The sequence below is a fragment of the Sus scrofa genome, chromosome 6 (assembly GCF_054392235.1).
Source record: "Sus scrofa isolate SSC_HxYL_T2T_F1_AM1 chromosome 6, Sscrofa_HxYL_maternal_Yorkshire_Landrace_v2.0, whole genome shotgun sequence".
In the NCBI taxonomy this organism is placed as follows: domain Eukaryota; kingdom Metazoa; phylum Chordata; class Mammalia; order Artiodactyla; family Suidae; genus Sus; species Sus scrofa.
This window is the reverse complement of record NC_139388.1, coordinates 5,809,339-5,828,198: the sequence shown is the minus strand read 5'-3', so window position 1 is coordinate 5,828,198 and position 18,860 is coordinate 5,809,339. Positions and strand designations below refer to the sequence as shown.

Here is an 18,860-nt window from a genome sequence, read left to right as displayed (position 1 = left end):
CTTTGCAGTGAGTGGAAAGTCACATTACTCTAAGACACTGCCTAATTATCCGTAATTATGCCCAAAATAGTCAAGCTAGTTTGCTATCGAGTTGAGGAACCGCATCTTAAATGAATTTGTCACCAGAGGAGGATTGCTGGAACATGGCAAAACACGTTACTATATTTAGGGGAAAGATAGAACCAGATCATATCCCAGTTCCTTCTCCAAAAGGCTAGGATTGCACATAAACATTTTTGCTGAGGGAGCATCCATTACAGTTATTCAACATAGTATTGAACAATATTCAGTGGCAACTCGCATATGAGTTCCAAGCTAGTAATATCCAAATTATTAAAATTATCTGTGAGTGGGATCTAATATCTAAATTTATAAGGTAAACAGTTTTTATAGTTAGGTTTTTTCCTAAATGTTAAGATTTTTTTGAAATAAAAGAATGAAGTCCCACTGTAGAAAATTTAGGCAATATAGAAGTTATAAAAAGATCTATAATCCCATCATGCAGAGAAAATGATTTATATTAATAACTGAGTGTGTTTCTTGTTAGTCCTTTACTATGCATATTTTAATAACATTGGAATTTTAATATATGCATCATTGTCTAGTTGTATTCTTTCACTTAACTTTTATCAGCATTTTCAACGAATTAGTAGGCATTAAAGCATATATGTTTAATACTGAAATAATATCTGCCATTTTGATATATTATCATTGACTTAATCATCAATTTATTTTAGATAACTTTTTGCTATTACAAACATTTCTGCAATGGACATCTCATACAGGTATCTTTGCCTGTGTCTCTGCCTGTTTTCTTAATAAATGCCTAAAGGTAAAATGACTGGATCAAAGGATATGATTTTTTTAGAAGTTTATATATTTGGATCTCAGTGCCGTGGTGTAACTTCTGTGGGCCTCCCAAACCTTTCTAAACCTGGGTGTAGAAATAGTATGTGAAAAGGTTCATTTGTGCCATATATTAGATTCCAGATATGTGATATCATATGGTATTCGTCTTTCTCTTTTTGACTTATTTCACTCAGTATGAGAGTCTCTATTTGCATCCATGTTGCTGCAAATGGCATTATTTTGTTCTTTTTTATGGCTGAGTAGTATCCCATTGTGGATATATACCATATATTCTTAATCCAGTCATCTGTTAATGGACATTTAGGTTGTTTCCATGTCTTGGCTAGTGTGAATAGTGCTGCAATGAACATGCGGGTACGTGTGTCTTTTTTAAGGAGAGTTTTGTCTGAATATATGCCCAAAAGTGGGATTGCTGGGTCATATGGCAGTTCTATATATGGTTTTCAAAGATACCTCCATACTGTTCTCCATAGTGGCTGTACCAGCTTACATTCCCACCAATAGTGCAGGAGGGTTCCCTTTCCTCCACACCCCCTCCAGCATTTGTTATTTGTGGACATATTATTGATGGCCATTCTGACTGGTGTGAGGTGGTATCTCCTGGCAGTTTTGATTTGCATTTCTCTAATAATCAGTGATGGTGAGCATGTTTTCCTGTGCTTGTTGGCCGTCTGTATATCTTCCTTGGAGAACTGTCTATTCAGGTCTTTTGCCCATGTTTCCTTTGGGTTGTTGGCTTTTCTGCTGTTGAGTTGTAGAAGTTGCTTGTGTATTCTAGAGATTAAGCCCTTGTCAGTTGCAGCATTTGAAACTATTTTCTCCCATTCTGTAAGTTGTCTTTTTGTTTTATTTTTGGTTTTCTTTGCTGCACAAAAGCTTGTCAGTTTGATTAGGTCCCATTGGTTTATTTTTGAAGTGGAATGGATTGGTAGCTTGGGGTTAATGGATGCAAACTACCACTTTTGGAATGGATTAGCAATGAGATCCTGCTGTGTAGCACTGAGAACTATGTCTAGCCACTTATGATGGAACATGATAATGTGAGAAAAACAAATGTATACATATATGTGTAACTGGGTCACCATGCTGTACATGAGAAAAAAAATTGTATTGGAGAAATAACAAATTTTTTAAGTGTAAAAAAAAGAAATAATAGGTGAAAGTTCTGGGTAGAAAAGATAGAAATCTGTGAACACTGGAAGAAAAAACAATAAACAAAAAAAAAGGAGATCAAAAAAGCTGCACTCAGCCTGTGAATGATGGGATCCCTGAAGAAAGGAAAACTTAGTGGCAGGGGACAGCAAACCAAACAAAAATGAGACTGAAGAAGAGATAAGAAACAGAATGTTTTAATGGAGGTTTTGGAGGGGGCATTAAATTGTGATTGAGGCAAGGATAGAAGGCAGTGGGAAAGCAGAGAAGAAAAATATCAGACTAGTTCCAGTGGAAGGGGGCATTGCCTCCTAAGAGCATCCATGTCCCAGCAAGGCAGAGCTCTACAGACCGGGGGCCTTTGGGTACAGGGACCAGTCAGGATGTACCCAGTACAGCCTCTCATGGCTGTCTTGTGCTCCTCCGGCACTTTGCAAACCAGAACAGTCAGGCAGCTTGAAGGAGGGGAGATCATTGACTGTCGTACAGCAAGTGGCTCATCTACAGTGTGCAAGGAGACCATGGTTTGTACAGTGCTAATTCAAACCCAGAAGCAGACCCACATGTATCTTAGAACCTTGTCATTCAAAGTGCAGTCCTTGGACCAGCAGGATAGAGAACACCTGGAGGCTTGGTAGAAATTCATCCGAGCCTGCGCCAGACTTACTGAATCACAATCTGCATTTTGACAGGATCCTCCAGGTGATCCATACACACATGAAAATTTGAGAGGAGCCATCTTGGAGACATCTTTTCATCTAATTTCAGACTTTGCTGGTGCTTCGTACCGGTCTCTATGATTCTACATTCATTGGAAAAGCCAAAGATTTATGTGAGCACTTGTAGTTGGCTGAGTCGTGTGTGCTTTAAGAATGATTTCCAGATGCTGTAAGATGCTGAGCATAGGTGGAGAAAACCCACCAGTAAGCCCAAGGCTGCTTGAAACCTTTCTGACTTTTGGAGAACAGCAATCTTCTTTGGGGATACTTTCCACAATCCATCAGAACAGGTGTTCCTAACAGGGTTTTAAGCAAAATATAGTAGGCTGGCTAATGTTGAATGTCCTCTCAACTCCCAACCCCAGAAAGTAAAATATTTGCCATTGCAAGCACTTTACCTAAAATGCCTATGCAAGGATATTCTACTGTGTTTATACCTTTTTTTTAATGTTTCTTCAATGAAAAATAACCTTGGAATCATGAGTCCACCAGAGGCAGGCAAAGCTGAGGACTGGTGAAGCAAGATTAGCACCTGGAATGTTTTAACTGTTTTCCCTGCCAGCCTCAGTAATTCGACCTGTGGACAGTATTAATTTTAAATGTAATTACAAAGAGATTCAGTGGAAAAAAATTATGTAGGCATAGTACAAAAGTTTCAGTTTCTCATTTTCTTTCTGCCTGCAGCAGTGTTCAAAGTTAACCATTACACAGGATTTGGAGACCATTTGGCATCAAATCAGATAAATTATAATTTTTAATTATTGTTATTATGGTAAAGACTTCATAGGCTTTGAGGTAAGCCAGCCCTAAGACATCCTTGCTCGTGGTTTTAAGTGGTAAGGGAGATTCCTCAGAGTTAGGTAAGGAAGAGAAAAAGGGAGAAAATACTAGAGAAGAGGTACCTTGAGATAAATACCCACCCCACAGTCATCACAACCATGAACAGACATATACTGAATGCTTACTGTGTACCAAGCAAGATGCAAAGTGCTTTACATGCATCCTATCATCCAAATAAAGAGGATGAAATTGAAGTTTGGAGGGGCCAAATAAATTGTCCAAAATTGCATAACTCTAAGAGATGCTGGGAAAACTGGACAGCTGCGTGCAAAAAAGAAGCACACTGGACCATTTTCTTATACCATATACAAAAATATACTCAAAGTGTATTAAAGACTTAACTGTGTGAGCTGAAACAATAAAAACAGAAGAAAATATAACCAATAAGCTCTTTGAAATCAGTCTTAGCAGTATCTTTTTGGATATGCTTCATCAGGTAAGGAAAACAAAAATGAACAAATGGAACTGCATCAAACTGAAAAGCTTTCACTCAGCAAGGGAAACTGTCAACAAAACAAAAAAAAATCCACCTACTGAATGGGATAAGATATTTGCAAATGATAGATATGATGAGGAATCAATATCCAAAATACAAAAAGAACTCATCCAACACAACATCAAAAACCCTAAACAACCCGATTGAAAATGAGCAGAGGACCTGCTCCAATTTCATCGTCTTTATTTGGTATAGACATTTTCCAAAGAAGATATACGCATGGTCTCCAGACATATGAAAAGATATTCAACATTACTGATCATCAGGGAAACGCAAATCAAAACCACCGTGAAATATCGTCTCACACCTCTCAGAATGGCTGTTATCAAAACATAGCAAGTAACCAGTGTTGGCAAGGATGTGGAGAAAAGGGAACCCTGGTACATTATTGCTGGGAGTGTAAATTGGTACAGCCACTATGGTAAACAGTATGGAGGTTCCCCAGTTAAAAAAAAGTAGCTACTGAACAATCCAGTAATTCCACTTCTGAGTATTTTTCTGAAGAAAACAAAAATACTAATTCAAAAAGATACATGCACTCCTATGTTCATTGCAGCATTATTTATAATAGCTAAGATATAGGTATTTGTCTTTACATGATTTATTTCCCTAAGCATAATACCCTTTTGGTTCATCTACGTTGTCATAAATGAAAATATATAGATACAGATACAGGATTCAATCCCTGGCCCGGGACTTCCACATGCTACAGGCATAGTCAAAGAAAAAGAGGTACCAACTTCCAGTTACAAAGTAAATGAGTCATAGGGATGAAATGTACAGCCTAGGGAGTAACTTTGTGTGGTGACAGATGGCATCTAGACTTATCTTGATGATCATTTCATACTTATAGAAGTATCTCAACTCTGTGTTGTGCAACTGAAACTACCACAGTGTTACATAGGTCGATTATACTTCCATTTTCAAAAATCATGTAGCCCTAAGTAGCTCAGCCAGGACTTGGATCCAGAGCTTAAGTCCTTCATCCCCACTCTCTCCTCCTTCTCTCATTTTGAATATTTCCAACAAATCAGGGACATGGAGAGCAACAGGAAATATTTCCACATCATCAAGTAAACCAGTCAGTGCCAACCCTGGCCCTGACTTCAGTAGTTTATCCAGCAGGGGGACAAGTTTGCCATGGGACACCTCACAGCTCACTCTACATTTGAGCAACAGGCAGATATGCAAGGTGCCAGCTGATGTCAGGGAGCTTTTCAGCAAAAGAAATGTCCAGGCAGCTGCCAGCTGATGCTCCAACCACCTGCAGGGGTCATCTCTTCCTGATGCAGGTGAGTTGTTTGCAGTGACGAGCCCTCCTGGGTTAGCATAGTAAGTCACCTCTTCTTGAAGGGACAAGAGTTTGTGACCATCGCATTTGCTTTGTGTAAGCTATTGAGATATCAGAGTGAACCCACATTGTCTAGTAGGATGTTGGAAGGTCATAGATCATAGGTCAAAATTGGATCTGTATGCACTAACATCCAGCAGCAGTTGGCAGAAAGTCAGTGCTTTCAAAGAGACCCCCTCCAGTGGCCACACATGTGTGTACAGATATACGTAGTACCTGTGAAAGATATTTTCATTAAAACAGAGCTTGAAGGTAAAAAAATACGGCGGGGGGAGAGTTTCCAGATTTGTCTATAATATGCAACAGCCTGTTTCCTGACTGGTTATGCCTTTGGCGGCATCAGTGTGGTGTAATGGGTGCCTAACACATGAATAATGTATCTGTAATATATGTGTCACTGCCTTAGAATAAGAAATGCGGGCCACAGGTCTTGGACACTTTAAATAATTTACATTTTAAATCTGCATCTTGTTGAAGAGTATCATTTAACATTTATGAACACAAGTGAAACTTCTATTTTTTTTTCCACAGCCAAATTGCCTATATTGAGCGTTAGTATTCGAGTAAATTGAGCTGGCATCATTTCAACTCTGTTGAAATATTTAGTGCTTAAAGTGAGTGATGTGGGTGGGCCCTTTATATGATTTAATGAGAGCAACAGAGAAATCACTCTGTGGAGGGGTACATCTTTAAATAATTACCCATGTGGTAAGGGAAATGCTTAGTATGTTGGTGTCCGAAGGCCGGGGTCTACGATAATGTCCTGTGTATCTACGGCAATAGCACAGAAGGGTCAGTGTCCAACATCGTGAAGAATCACATGCCTGCCTCCCACATGGGGTCAACATCTCATGAATAAGTCATGCTGGAGGCTGCATAGAAGCAGGGGCCCTCTCCAGGAGCTAAAGGAAACCCCTACTCATTTGTTTTAAACACTGCTTTTTTGATCAGAAGCATCGCATGGAACTTGGAAGATAAAGAGAAACAAAGGCAAAGATTTCATTTTAAAAAGTTAATGAAGCAACCTTGTAGCTAATGATAGCTCGTAATAATGTTGTTGAGTGATTACTCTGGGCTAGTCTGCTTACATATGTTATTTTATCTCATCTTTATTTAAAAAAGCAAAAACCCTGTGGTAGGCACCCTGACCATATTTTCCAGAGAGTGATTAAGCAACTTTCCTCCTGTCATAGAACAGATTCGAACCCTAGGAGTTCAACTCACAGCAAGATGCTGTGAACATAATGACTTCGTGCCCCCCTCCCCGAAATTCTCCGATTGAGAATTGACTTTTTCAATAAAATTTAAAGATTAAAGCAGATCAGACAGCTGACCAGTATACATGTTAGTTACTAAAATTATGGGGGCCAAATTGTCTGTAACCTTCAATAATGACCTTAGGGTTTCAAAATGCTTTGAGCTCATGAAACGCACATCCATTCAAGTTCTTCTCACACCCCAGCTCCTTTGGATAGAGCCGCTACCTCCTTAATTATTTATATGAAAAATAGCTACCGAGTGGTTTCTCTGTGCTAGTCGCTGGGTGAGCACCTGAATGAAGTCAAGAAGGAGATACACGGAGTTCCTCCTCACGTGGACCTTAGACTCTGCTCTAGTCATAGCTCTGAGCTGAAGTCCCCCCTGTTACTTTCATCCACAGTTCTTAGCTCTTTACTCTGAAGCCACAGTGCTGAAAGTTGCATTGCTGCCACACAACAGCACTTCAGATATGTTAGATGCACATACATATCTTCTCTCAGTTCTCTCATGGTCTCCAAGCCTGACACCTTCTACTGAGCAAATATGTAGCAGTTTCTCTTTGATGTGGCACTCAGAAGTGAAGGCGGAGTCACACAGCCCCATTGTATCATAATGCACCCTGGTTGGGTTGACCATAGGTTTTGGCAAGGATTCGTTTGATCGGAAGGAATAGGAACCCAGTCCATCACCTCAGAGTGTGAAAGTACCAAGTGGTTTCCCAGATCTCCAAGGAACAATAGACTACCAGACCTCCAGTACGGGAGGATGTGGGATGGCTCCAGGGACCTCAGCGACAGGGACCCATGCACCGCCCCGCCATGTGCTCTGCCATTACTGTAACTCACCTGCTTTCTCTGTGTTGATGTATTTTTGGCTTGCCACAAACTTAGCCAGTCCCTCAGAATCTCAATTACAGATTCCCAAAAGGTAGCTTCTTTTGGCTCAGCCATAATTATGAATCGTTTCCCCTTTGAGGTGTGTCTACCTCTGGCCCAGAAAGCTGTGCCCCTGTGGCAAGGATACATGTTCCACATTGTTGTTCCTTCCGGGGCTGAGGGTTGAGGAGATTAACCTAGAAAGTGAAAAGCAAATTGGAACAACTGTGAAGTATAATCACCCATGAACTCATGCTATGGCTCTTAAGAGTCTGTTTCTTACAAGTCTCCCCTCTTTCTGTGATTCCCAAACCAATAGATCATTCTCAATTGACGAGTCTTCTTTCTTCCCTTGAAAAAATATATTCAGCTTTGTCTGTCACTCCTTTAAAATCTATTTGGAGGCAGAGAGTGAGTGCTCTCAAAGTATATTTCCCTCCCTCTCTGCGGGGCTCAATGTTTAAGTCAATAGCAACACAGTACAAAGAGAAAAACTACCAGAAGCCAACATTTATTGAGTTTTTACTAGACTGTTGGCACTGTTCTAAGCACTTTACATGTTTATTTCTTTTCTACAGTGATCTTGGGCAGAATTGCTTAATCTCAATGAGCCTCCATTTTGTCATTTGAAAAAACGGTGAGAGTACCTGATATATACAAGGTGGTGATGAAATTTGAGAGATGATGTAGCTAAATTTCCTATTAGTGCACAGTATGTGCTGAATAAATGGTGCCTGGTGATTGCTGTGGTGGTGTCATCAGTGATAACCAGGCTTATCAGCTCAGTAGCAATGCTGTTTCGTGGTTCTTTAAAAGAGACTCTTGCTCTGCTTCTGACTAAATCATTTGAATGTAGAGCACCAAGCTAAGATGGGGATTTGGGTATCTAAGAGTGGGAGACGAATAACAAAAATGGTTAAAGTGACACGTTGAAATCCAGGAGCGCTGCAGTGCTGTCCAGCCAGGATCTCAGAAAGCAGAATTCTGGGAAATCTGTCTGGAGCATATGGTCAGGACCCCAGAGAGCTCCCAGTGAGCAGCAGGTGCCTTCCACATCCTTACCTCAAAGGAAAGCAAAGCTGCATTACGATTCCCAGCTGTTGTAAAGGGTCTAGTCTTTTGTTTTATGGGGAGACTCTGATGACAACAGAACTCTAGGTGCTGAAAGGATCATCCAGAGCTAGAGTTCAGCTCTGAAGAGGGCATTGTATTTCTCAGCTGGATTAGGCTGGACTCAGCGCCCTTGCCAAGAGTATTTTTCATCTTTCCATCTCTGGAGAGTTTTGTTCTAGTAACCAAGTAACAAAAACTAGCAAAAATATAATAATAAAGCAAACAAAACTAACTTTTCTTGTGTAATCCAGAATGGACAAGAGGCAAGTATCTTAATTAGGCTCAGAAAAAAAGCAATGATTCACACTTGGCTTCTCTATAAGAGTAGATGTTTAATTTTTTTTTTTTTTTGCCTAGTTCATGGAAGATTTGTAGCCGTAGATGAAGTTGCACAAGTAAAACCCTCATGAAAATAAATTCCTGTAAATGTAAGACTTTGGATAAAATATAGCTTGACTGAATGGATTCTTTTTCTTTTAGCGAACTTTCATGCAGTGTAGGATGGGTGAAGAGTTTCTCTGAAGTTTGGTGTGCTAATACCCACACGGAGTTTTTCTGCCTGTCTGTTTTTGGGTAGAAGACACTTAGAATGAAAGCATTCTTTTTCTTTTCTTTTCTTTTCTTTTCTTTTCTTTTCTTTTCTTTTCTTTTTTAGGGCCACGTCTGTGGCATATGGAAGTTCCCAGGCTAGGGCTCAAATCAGAGTTACAGCTGCTGGCCTATGCCACAGCCAAAGCAATACCAGATCCGAGCCACATCTGTGACCTACACCATAGCTTATGGCAATGCCGGATCCTTGCCCCACTCAGTGAGGCAAGGAATCGAACCTGTGTCCTCATGGATACTAGTTGGGTTTGTTTCTGCTATGCCACAATGGGAACTCCCACAAGTATTCTTCAAAGGGGGAGAATGTTAAGACATAAGTCATGTTTGTGCAGTGATGGAACTAATACCCAACACTGCTGACATGTGTCTAAGACATAGCTAGAAATATTATTCTAGTGTTATTCTGAGTATTGTATATTTGGTTAGACTATGGGACAGCCAAAAGGAGCAAGGGCTTGAGTTCTGTCTGAGCTTGAACCCTGGACATGTCCCCTTTCTCCCCTCTCTCTCTCTGGGTGTGTCTCTTCGTCTGCAACAGGGGGAGACAGAGAATAACTGGTTTGTAAGATCCCTTTCATGGTCACAAGTGCAGAGCAGGTAAGTGAGGAATGGATTGTTTCTTGTTGCCGTATTCCAGAAATAGTTGATGGATTTGCAGAGATGGGCACCAAGTGGTATACATTTCCTTTCCTTAGGTCACCCAGCAGGTCCTAATCATGTGAGGAAACCTTCTTAAGTGTCAGAAATGTGCAGTATTGCTAATTTTGAGGTAATGTTTATCCTTTGGGAGTGATATAAGCAGTCATAGAGCCAGGATGGATTCCTGGAATGGCCAGTATGTTTATTCACCATAAACTCAACGTGATAAAGATGTTTTTGAAACTATATTTTTCTCCCCTGGAGAAAGACTGGGGTTAAAGTGGTGTTCAAAGAGAAAAAGCAGCTATGAGCAAATGTATTAATTAGACTTTAAATGTTCACTTTTTACTGTAGAGTTCATCTATTGGTTAAGCTGTCTTGTTTTACGGAGAGGAGAGAGGCACATACCTCATCTTGCCTGGTAATCAATGAGCTTGACTCACACAAATGGCTGAAGATTGTACGTGTCATTCTCTGAATCCTTTTGACTGCAGTGTGGGTTTCCTATAGAAAAGACCACTTTTAGGAAGGCACATATATACAAAACAGCAAGACTTCTTGAAAAACAGATCAAATTGAGTATAACTCTCCAAACCAAAGCTCTCTGCCCTATTTTCTGCTTTCCTTCTTCCTCCTCCTAGGGTTGACCCACCTCCTATCTGGGTAACCTGGTCCCACAGCCATCCAGGAGGAGGCAGGATATGTTATTTCCTTTATTCAAAGAGCATGAGTATAGACCCTGGAATCCAAAAAAACCCAGATCTCAATATCAGTCCCTTCAAATCCTGCCTAGATGACCTTGTAAAATTAATCTCAACTCTTATTTGTTTCTTCATCTGTAAAATGGGATGTAGTTAATTCATAGCAGAGCAGTTATGAGGCCAGATGAGGTCAAGCGTGTGAAGTGATTATCACAATGTCTGGTACTTTGTAAATGTTCAGTAGATGGTAGGTATTGCTGGGTTATTATTACCATTGTTATTTATCAAGTGCCTTTTGTGTACCAGGTGCCATGTATAGCACCAGGAATGTGAACTTGGACCTAATCTGTGCTTTCAAGGAGCTCAAAATCTAGTGGAGAAGTCTGCTGGGTAAACAAATAATTATGGAACAAGGTGGGAAGTGCTCTGACAACAAAGCATTGACATAAACCCAAATTCGGAGCATAACAGGGTAAGGGAGGGCTTCTTGGAAAAGACACCATTTGGGCTGAGTTTTAATTCAAGTAGCAAGGAGGTGGAAAGATTGTGTGGCTTGTTTGGGGAACTCTAGATCCATTTATGAGGCAGAGTAAAGAGTATGGGGATGTGAGACAGGAGGGCAGCTCTTCCCCTCCTGGCTGCACAGTTCTCTTGTCCACCACAGCACAGTTCCCACAGAGTCCCATTATAGACACTATGAACCCTCCTTTCCAGTGAAAAATGCTCTAGGTAGAGATGAAATGCCACATAGGGTCACCATGGCAAAGGGAATCTCTTGTTCTGTCTGTTACTTCTCAGTGTCTTTTAGTCTCAACCTACATCGCGGCCATGGCCTGAACCTGTCATGTGTCTGGGTATTTTTGCATTGTTGCAATTCATCAACATCCTTCAGGTCCAGTGATCCTTCTCAGACCCTTCTACTCTAGAGAAACAGGTCAAGGCTTACTGTCCCAAGTAACTCCTTGGTTACTCCTTGGTTCATGGCTAAAGTTGACCTCCTCTAAGAGCTCTGACCCCTGACACCTGCTGGACACCATGCACTGGAGTTTTCCAGGCCTTCATCTCCATTGCAGGCACACACTGCTTTTGCAGCCCTGATGCCCCTGATCTCAGATCCCTCCCTGGGCTTCCCATCCCTCTGCCATTGCTCTGTTTTTCTTATTTGTAGAGCTTCTCTGAAGAACTGATTACCAAGTCCCTTCTCTCCTCGAGAGCACCTCTCTGTCACAAATGATTCTACTCTTTGAGGACGTTTGGTGACGTCTAATTTATCTCCTGTTCTCTGCTTGAATGAATACTCAGGAACTCCCTGAGAGGAAGGACAAGGCAGTGAGACATATGTGAAATGCAATCTTTGTGTGGTGGCTGAAGGTGATGGATTTTCACCTCCTTTTTTATATTTTTTCCAGCTGCATGGGGACCTCTGGGCATCCTCCCCCCTCCTCCATGCTTTTATCTGATTTATTCTTTTATGATTTATTATTTTTCTGTTTCCTGTTTACCTTGTCTGGTTTTTCTTCCTTTGGTGTCTAGTTCTTGTTCCGTAGCTTTTGCACTGTATCTGTTACACGCTATTCAAGACCAGGGCTTGGGGAGTTCCCATTGTAGCACTATGGGTTAAGACCCTGATATTGTCACTGTGTGGATGCAAGTTTGATCTCTGACCTCATTCAGTGACTTAAAGATCTGGAGTTACAGCAAGCTGTGGTGTAGATTGCAGATGCAGCTGGGATCCAGTGTTGCTATGGCTGTGGCATAAGCCTGCAACTGCACCTCCAATCTGACCCCTAGCCTGGGAACTTACATATGCCATAGGTGCAGCCCTAAAAAGACAAAGAAAAAAAAAAAGAGTCCGACTTTACAGGCATGAGAAGCTCTGCAAAGCTAGTGAATTGAGCTTATCCTTCACTTGACTTGAACTGTAGGAGTTGTTACCTTCTTAGATATCCAAAAATGTGTTTGTCTGTTGGCCTGGCAGTTCCACAGTTCATTCCCATATCTGGAGGAAATGCCAAATGCCTAATTGATGATTGGCACCTCTGCTCATAGTGGACAGGAAGGTGTGCATTGCTCCCAACAACCACCCTGTGTTGGGAAGAGACTGTTCTACCTCTTTCTTCAACTTATACCTCAGTGCACAGAGAATATCGCCTATATAGAGCAGGGGTGGCCAGCTGGGATGGGGACTTCTGCCCCTCTTTGAACCCCTTACTCACTCTTCTTATAGCAGGATGAGTTGCTAAATGACTTGGGTCTAGAACCTCCTATGGGCCATGTTTACTCTTAGATAAGATCCCTGCATCTCCAAGTCAGTGTCTCAGCTCCATTCTTCATTCTTGCCCTTTCATTTTCTCCATCCAGATAGGGTAGACCCTCTGTGCCTCCTGCTGCTGCAATCTGAGCATCCGCCTGGGCAGGCTTGAGATTTGCCTCATTGCCTTGTCTTAGAAAGCAGAATAGAGGATCTAGTGAAGCCCTAATTTTTAGTTCATTTTATAACGATGCTCTACCCTCAGAGTTATCAGTCACCTGCTCAGATATCATCCAGTTCTTATCATTTCTCTGGCTGTTTCCTTGCATGTCACTTCCAGGGGCAGAATACCAGAGGAGAAACCTCAGACCGGCAAATGTCCCCACTCCACTGTCTCTTTTCTCATGATACCCCTACCCTGCCCACGACTCTCACCATTCCTCTGCACACTTCCCATGTTCACTCCATCCCTAGGGGATTCACCACCCGCCATTCCCTACACATGACTTTATAGTCTCTGTGCTCTTGTCTCACTTTCACCTGGAATGCTAGGGGGTGAACAGCTTCCCCATTTTCATCCGACCAACCGCTGCTTATCTTTCAAAACTCAGACTCAGCTTCACTCAGTCTGATCAGATCTCTGACTCTCCAGGCTGGCAGCGTTCCACCTCATCTGTGCTCTCCTGGTGCCTAGTCCATCTCCATCACCGCTCTCGTCACCATGTTCTCTGAGCCCGCTGACTTACTCCCTGCCTCTGTCCCTAATAGTTTGTGAGTGTTTTGAAGGAAAAGCCATATTGATCTAACTTTCTGTTTCTAGAGCTTGGCATATTATGGGGAATCAAAAATGGCATGAGGCAACCAACCAGGGGTTAACAAATACCCCTGTAATTCAGGGAATGTCTCTTAACTCGGAAACATCTGAACTTACAATATTTCCCTGGAGAAACCAAGGCACAGGATGTGTCACTGGCAGAAGACGTAGGTGGTCAACAGCAGAGCTAGTACCTGAAGATCTGTAAAACAGAAACATGGACTTGTTTAAATTTTTAAAAAGCTACTGTACACAGGTTCTGATCCTGTAAATTCTGTTGCCTCCAGCTGCAACCAAAGCAACAATTTGGCCCCGTTCTGCACAGAGGTTTGCCCGTCGCCCTGGGGAATCCTGTCTCTTTACCCACAAACCCCTCTCACAGGCCAGAAGCAGGCACATCAGCTGTCCACTTAGCAGAGCTTCATGTGTTAATCAAATCCTCATCTCCTGCAAGCTCATTTCAGAGGCATTTTTTGGTCTGCACACAGGTGCTTGTGAAATGAAATGAAACTCACCCCAAAACAAGGAGAAGGAAGCCAATCTGATGCAAAATTTGTCTGCATTTCGGAAGCTGTCAAGATGAAAAATGAAACCACAAGTTTGGCCTTTAAAAATATTAATTTCTTGTAAAGATGAACTGAAAAGTGGTAGCGAGAAAATTCCCTATCTCTCGGAGAAGCAAACAGGACCAAATTCTGATCCTTCTTCCTGGGTCTTTCCAAACCCAGTGATTACTTGTTTGCATTTCATGTATGAGGTCTCTGAGCAGAGTGAATCTCCACATATGTCATGGAGTTATCACTGAGTCTCCTCTCCTGTTCTCAGCTTGGCTGACATGCTGCAATGGGCCTTGGCTTTATTGTTGTTTGGGGATAAGGGGCTGGGTGGTGATGAACACAGTGAAAGCAAATATGGGCAACTTCTGACTGGAGCAGTTTAGGTTCAGTGAAGGGCACCAGCAATGGGTGAATGAATGAATGCCTTATTGCTAATAGACAGGAATGACCAAGAAGACATAGGGGAAAGAAATGCATCCTGCTAACATCTGACAGTCAAACTTAGGAGGTAGTGTCTTTCAATAAGTTGCCTTTTCATGCGGTTATTAAGCGTCCTCACTCTCCCTCTCCTCCCTCACACCCAGTCTGTTCCCAGAAGTTCCTTGTGACCCGCTGTCAGGGATGTTCACTGCTCTTCAAAGCCTCTGTCCTCTTTCTTCCCCTCCCCTCTCTTGACTGGATCACTGCAGAGTCTCATAACTGCCTCTCTGTGCTCCCAACTCCACCATCTTCCTACCGCCTCCTGAGCATTCTTCTTTTCTAAAGAATCCTCAGCTGCTTAAAAATACCGATGGCTCTATCTCCTCAGTGCATCAACTCCACATCTTCAAAACCTGGTCTCAAGCCACTTTTCCAGCCTCCTCTCCTCTCCCGCTTCCTGCTCACTTCAGATTCCTGCCAAGTATAACATTATTCCACAAACCTACGAGGCCTTTTCATACCCTCTGTCCTTTTCACATGCTGTTCCTTCAGTCTGCGTGCCTTCTCTCCCTTGTCCACCTGAGGAACTCCTACACATCCTTTCAGACCCAGCTTACATGACCCGCCAAGCCTTCCCTGCCTTTTCCAAGTTGAATCAGCCGTGTACCACACAAGTCCATCATGACACCAGCCACATTGCACATGCTCTGTCAGCCGACCCACCAAATCACCCTACAGCCACTGCTTAGGCCCATCTCTGATAAATGCCTCCCCAAGGAGTAACTTTAGGCTAGATGGAGGGGATTGTGAGCTATGAACTTGATGTTCTCATTTCTGTAGAAATGATGCTCCAAAGATTCAGATGAAGGAAATATGTGTGGCAAAAACACTCTCGTTCTACTTTTTCTGAAAGTCTTATTTCCGATTTTCATCAGTTTGAAAGGAGAAAAACTTAATCTTCTTCCCAAGGGGACAGGGCTCTATCTTCTGTTCTTGTAGACTCGGGATGCGCTGGGAGAGGTGTGGGCATTGGGCATCCCCCCGTCTGCCCATCTGCAGAAATCACTGGTTTTACACTCACCATCCATTCCCTTTCTCGGACTCAGGTGCATGCTTCTGTGAGGCCTGTGTTTCCTTATAAAATGCACCAGAGTATGGGGAGAAGGTCCATCCTGAGGCCAGAAAACAGAGCAGAGGAAACCAGGGCGTGCAAGGCCCCGACTCAGAGCACTGATTGCATTAGTGCGGGTCCTGCATCATGGATGCCAAGTGAGTCTCCACGCCCTCAGTGGCCACAAAACTACCATGAGCTGGCGGTAGCCCCACGGCGTCCTTTCTGTCTGCCCACACATCCTCTAACATTCTCGGGGCTCGTCTGGGATGATGTTTATTTATCTCAGGGCCTTGACACTGTGCCTTCCCTTAAGATGCTGTCCCAAGCAAATACTTCCTGAGCTCCCAATGCATCCCAGCCCCGAGCCAGGTGGCGAGGACAAAGCCAAGGAAACTTAGATTCCTGCCCTCACAGCATCACACTCTTGGGCAGGGAGCACCTTGCCCTTCCTAAGAAGCTGATGGGAGCAGAGATGAGGGCAACCTTGCAAGGTAAGTAGAAGTGATGGCTGCAGAACTCAGCACAAGAGACAAAGCCCATCCTGCAATGCCAGAAAGTTCCTCATTGGTCCCAGCTTGGGGGCTGGCACTCATGCTGAGGTTTCAAAAGCTAAAAAGCTTCATCTTTCACCAGCATGAACAAATGACACCCACCAGAGGAAATCAGAATATATCCTGGGAACACGTAATATTTCCACAAACATAATAGTCCGTTTCGCTTTGGGTAATTACCGGAATACTTGGAGGTAATTCCCCATGGAAATCATCACCCAGGTTGCTCCATATGGATTTTTAAATATCATATTGCTCCCAAGAAAGGTACCTAAATGGTCTACCTGCAAGGGAATTAAAAGACAGAAAATTATCACTCCTGGCAGCTCACACCAATTCACACATGGCGGGACAAAAGCAAAATTGAAAATTTGCTGCTCAGGGAGGGACTTGAACAGCTTTCATTTTGTTTCCCTTAACTTGGCATCGGTCCAAGGTTTTATTCCCTTTATTAAAAAAGGGGGGGGCTGGCCCTTAAAGCAATTGATATTGATCACCTAAATAATCTGTGCATTGAACTGAACAATCTAAATTTAAGCATGTTTGAAAGAATGTTCTCGACAGGGAGACAGCAGACCATGAGTTAGTACTTTAAGGTAAGGGTGATTTTATGTCTCTCCCCTCCCAGAATATCAGGAAATACTGGGTCTGACTCTCCCCGACATGAGGCTGATCCCCCCAGAGAGTCTAGCACAGGGAGTTTTGCTCCAGAGGAGGCACAGGAGTAAGGTTTGTTCTCCTTTTCTCTTAGTTTTAACTCATTCTTAAATGGGCCACACTCTTGTCCTCCAAACCTGCTTTTTCTTTTGCTCCTGGTTCCATGGTTGATCTTAACCCCATCAACTGAGGTGCCCGAGCTAGAAAATGCCCTTCACGTCAGATACACACACTGACCACAGAGCTGGGGTGGCATTCTGCCTGCGGGCAGAGCCTGGCTCTGTTACCTGCTTCTGGAATAACTTAGAGAAGCTGTGTAATGTTCTTGACCTCAGTTTTCTCATCCATAGAGTGTGTGTGTGTGTGTGTGTGTGTGTGTGTTGACAACGTCACGGGATGCAGAGAGGGTCAAATAGGATGTTGTCCACTCCATTCACACAGCCTCACATATCTTTGGTGATCAATAAGCATCTCTTCTCATAACTATCTTCATTACCCTAATTGATAACTAGGTCTTTTTGATCCCATTTCCTAAAATTTTCTTTCCTTTCGCTTTTCTTCTCCCTCCTAAATCATCTCATCTCACCTGACTGGATACAGTATCCACGTCTGATTCATCTCTTAGGTCCCCAGTGCCAAGCACGGGGCCTGGCACCTGGTAGGAAGTCAGTAAGTCCCTGTTCCATTGAATTGAATGTTCTAACCTTAGCTCACCAGTTAATCTGTGTTATTCCTGGGTTCCTCCAGGACATGGGCAGAAGATAAGCTACTGAACATGTGTAATAATCAAACATGGCATTCCTGATTTTGGAAGAATTTGTCACAGATCCAAAAATATACTTTGGAAATTCAAATCATACATCACTTCTGTAAATTTTAGTCATCATTTCTGTTTAGTTTGCTTTAAGGATTTGAGGTTTTTAAAGTTTAAACGTAGGGAAGTTATGCCTTTTCCTCTTGTTTTATCTCCAAGCACTCTGACCAATGAGGCAAAGAATTCAAACTCATTAAGTTTCACACATAAAGAATTGAAATGTACACAGTACTTACAGAGGCCAGGAGCTGAATGACGACGCTCTCTTCTTAGTCCTCGAACATGTTGACACATTCAATATTTTTCATCCGCGGGATGTGGTATGAGCATCGTTTCGCACCACGTAACATTAATATTATTTTTACGACGGCACAATGCAGTGACACATTGCCGAGCTGCAGAGAAATTTAGAGAACGGAAAAGATTTAGACACTGAAAGAATCTTGAATCATGGAGTTTGAGAGGTAGACAGGAAGGTTGAATGGTATCCAAGAGCTGGTTACATAACTTCCATCATATGAACTGGAGCCAACATTCATATTCCTTAAATGGCTTGGACCTTTGGATTTAGTGCCAGTGGGTGTGGCTTAGCTTAGCATCGTCAGAATTTAGTGGGTCTGGACAAGAACCAGGCCAACCATTTATCAGCTCAGTGGAGAAGACCACTGAGCTTGCAGAAGGTCAGAAAATCACGAGGGGAAGGAGATTGGCAGTTGTGGTGGTTGCATTTAAACATGACTAATCAATCATGGTGTCTTGCCCTTTGAGTCTAGCTGAAACCTCAGGATCCTACTCCTGGCACACAGTTGCTTAAAAAAAAAAAATCTGATTTGCCATATAATTAGAAATCTACCTAACATTCCTAAAACTATTCTAAAAAAATAACAGATAAAGGTAGAAAAAATTCCAAGATTTGTAAATGAGGCTGCATTTTTTAAAATGTGGGTGGCTTTTTTCTTATTGCCATGGCAGATTCTTTAAGGGTAAAAAGGCAGGTTTGTTTAATCAACTCACTCATTTAGTTGATACACATTTCCTGAGGACCTACTAGATGCCAGTC

General features: G+C 42.4%; 1 protein-coding gene and 1 long non-coding RNA gene across 32 annotated transcripts in view; one reads left to right on the top strand and one right to left on the bottom strand.

Annotated features, from left to right (window-relative positions):
- The window catches only part of CDH13 (cadherin 13), a 1,446,594-nt gene that overhangs the window by 1,246,790 nt on the left and 180,944 nt on the right, over positions 1-18,860 (top strand).
- LOC106510463 (uncharacterized) lies at positions 1,698-18,290 on the bottom strand. Its single transcript, XR_001308962.3, has 5 exons — positions 18,037-18,290; positions 13,805-13,889; positions 10,330-10,425; positions 7,534-7,760; positions 1,698-5,644 (listed from the first exon to the last, which is right to left on the bottom strand). It is a non-coding gene; the product is annotated as an uncharacterized LOC106510463 (long non-coding RNA).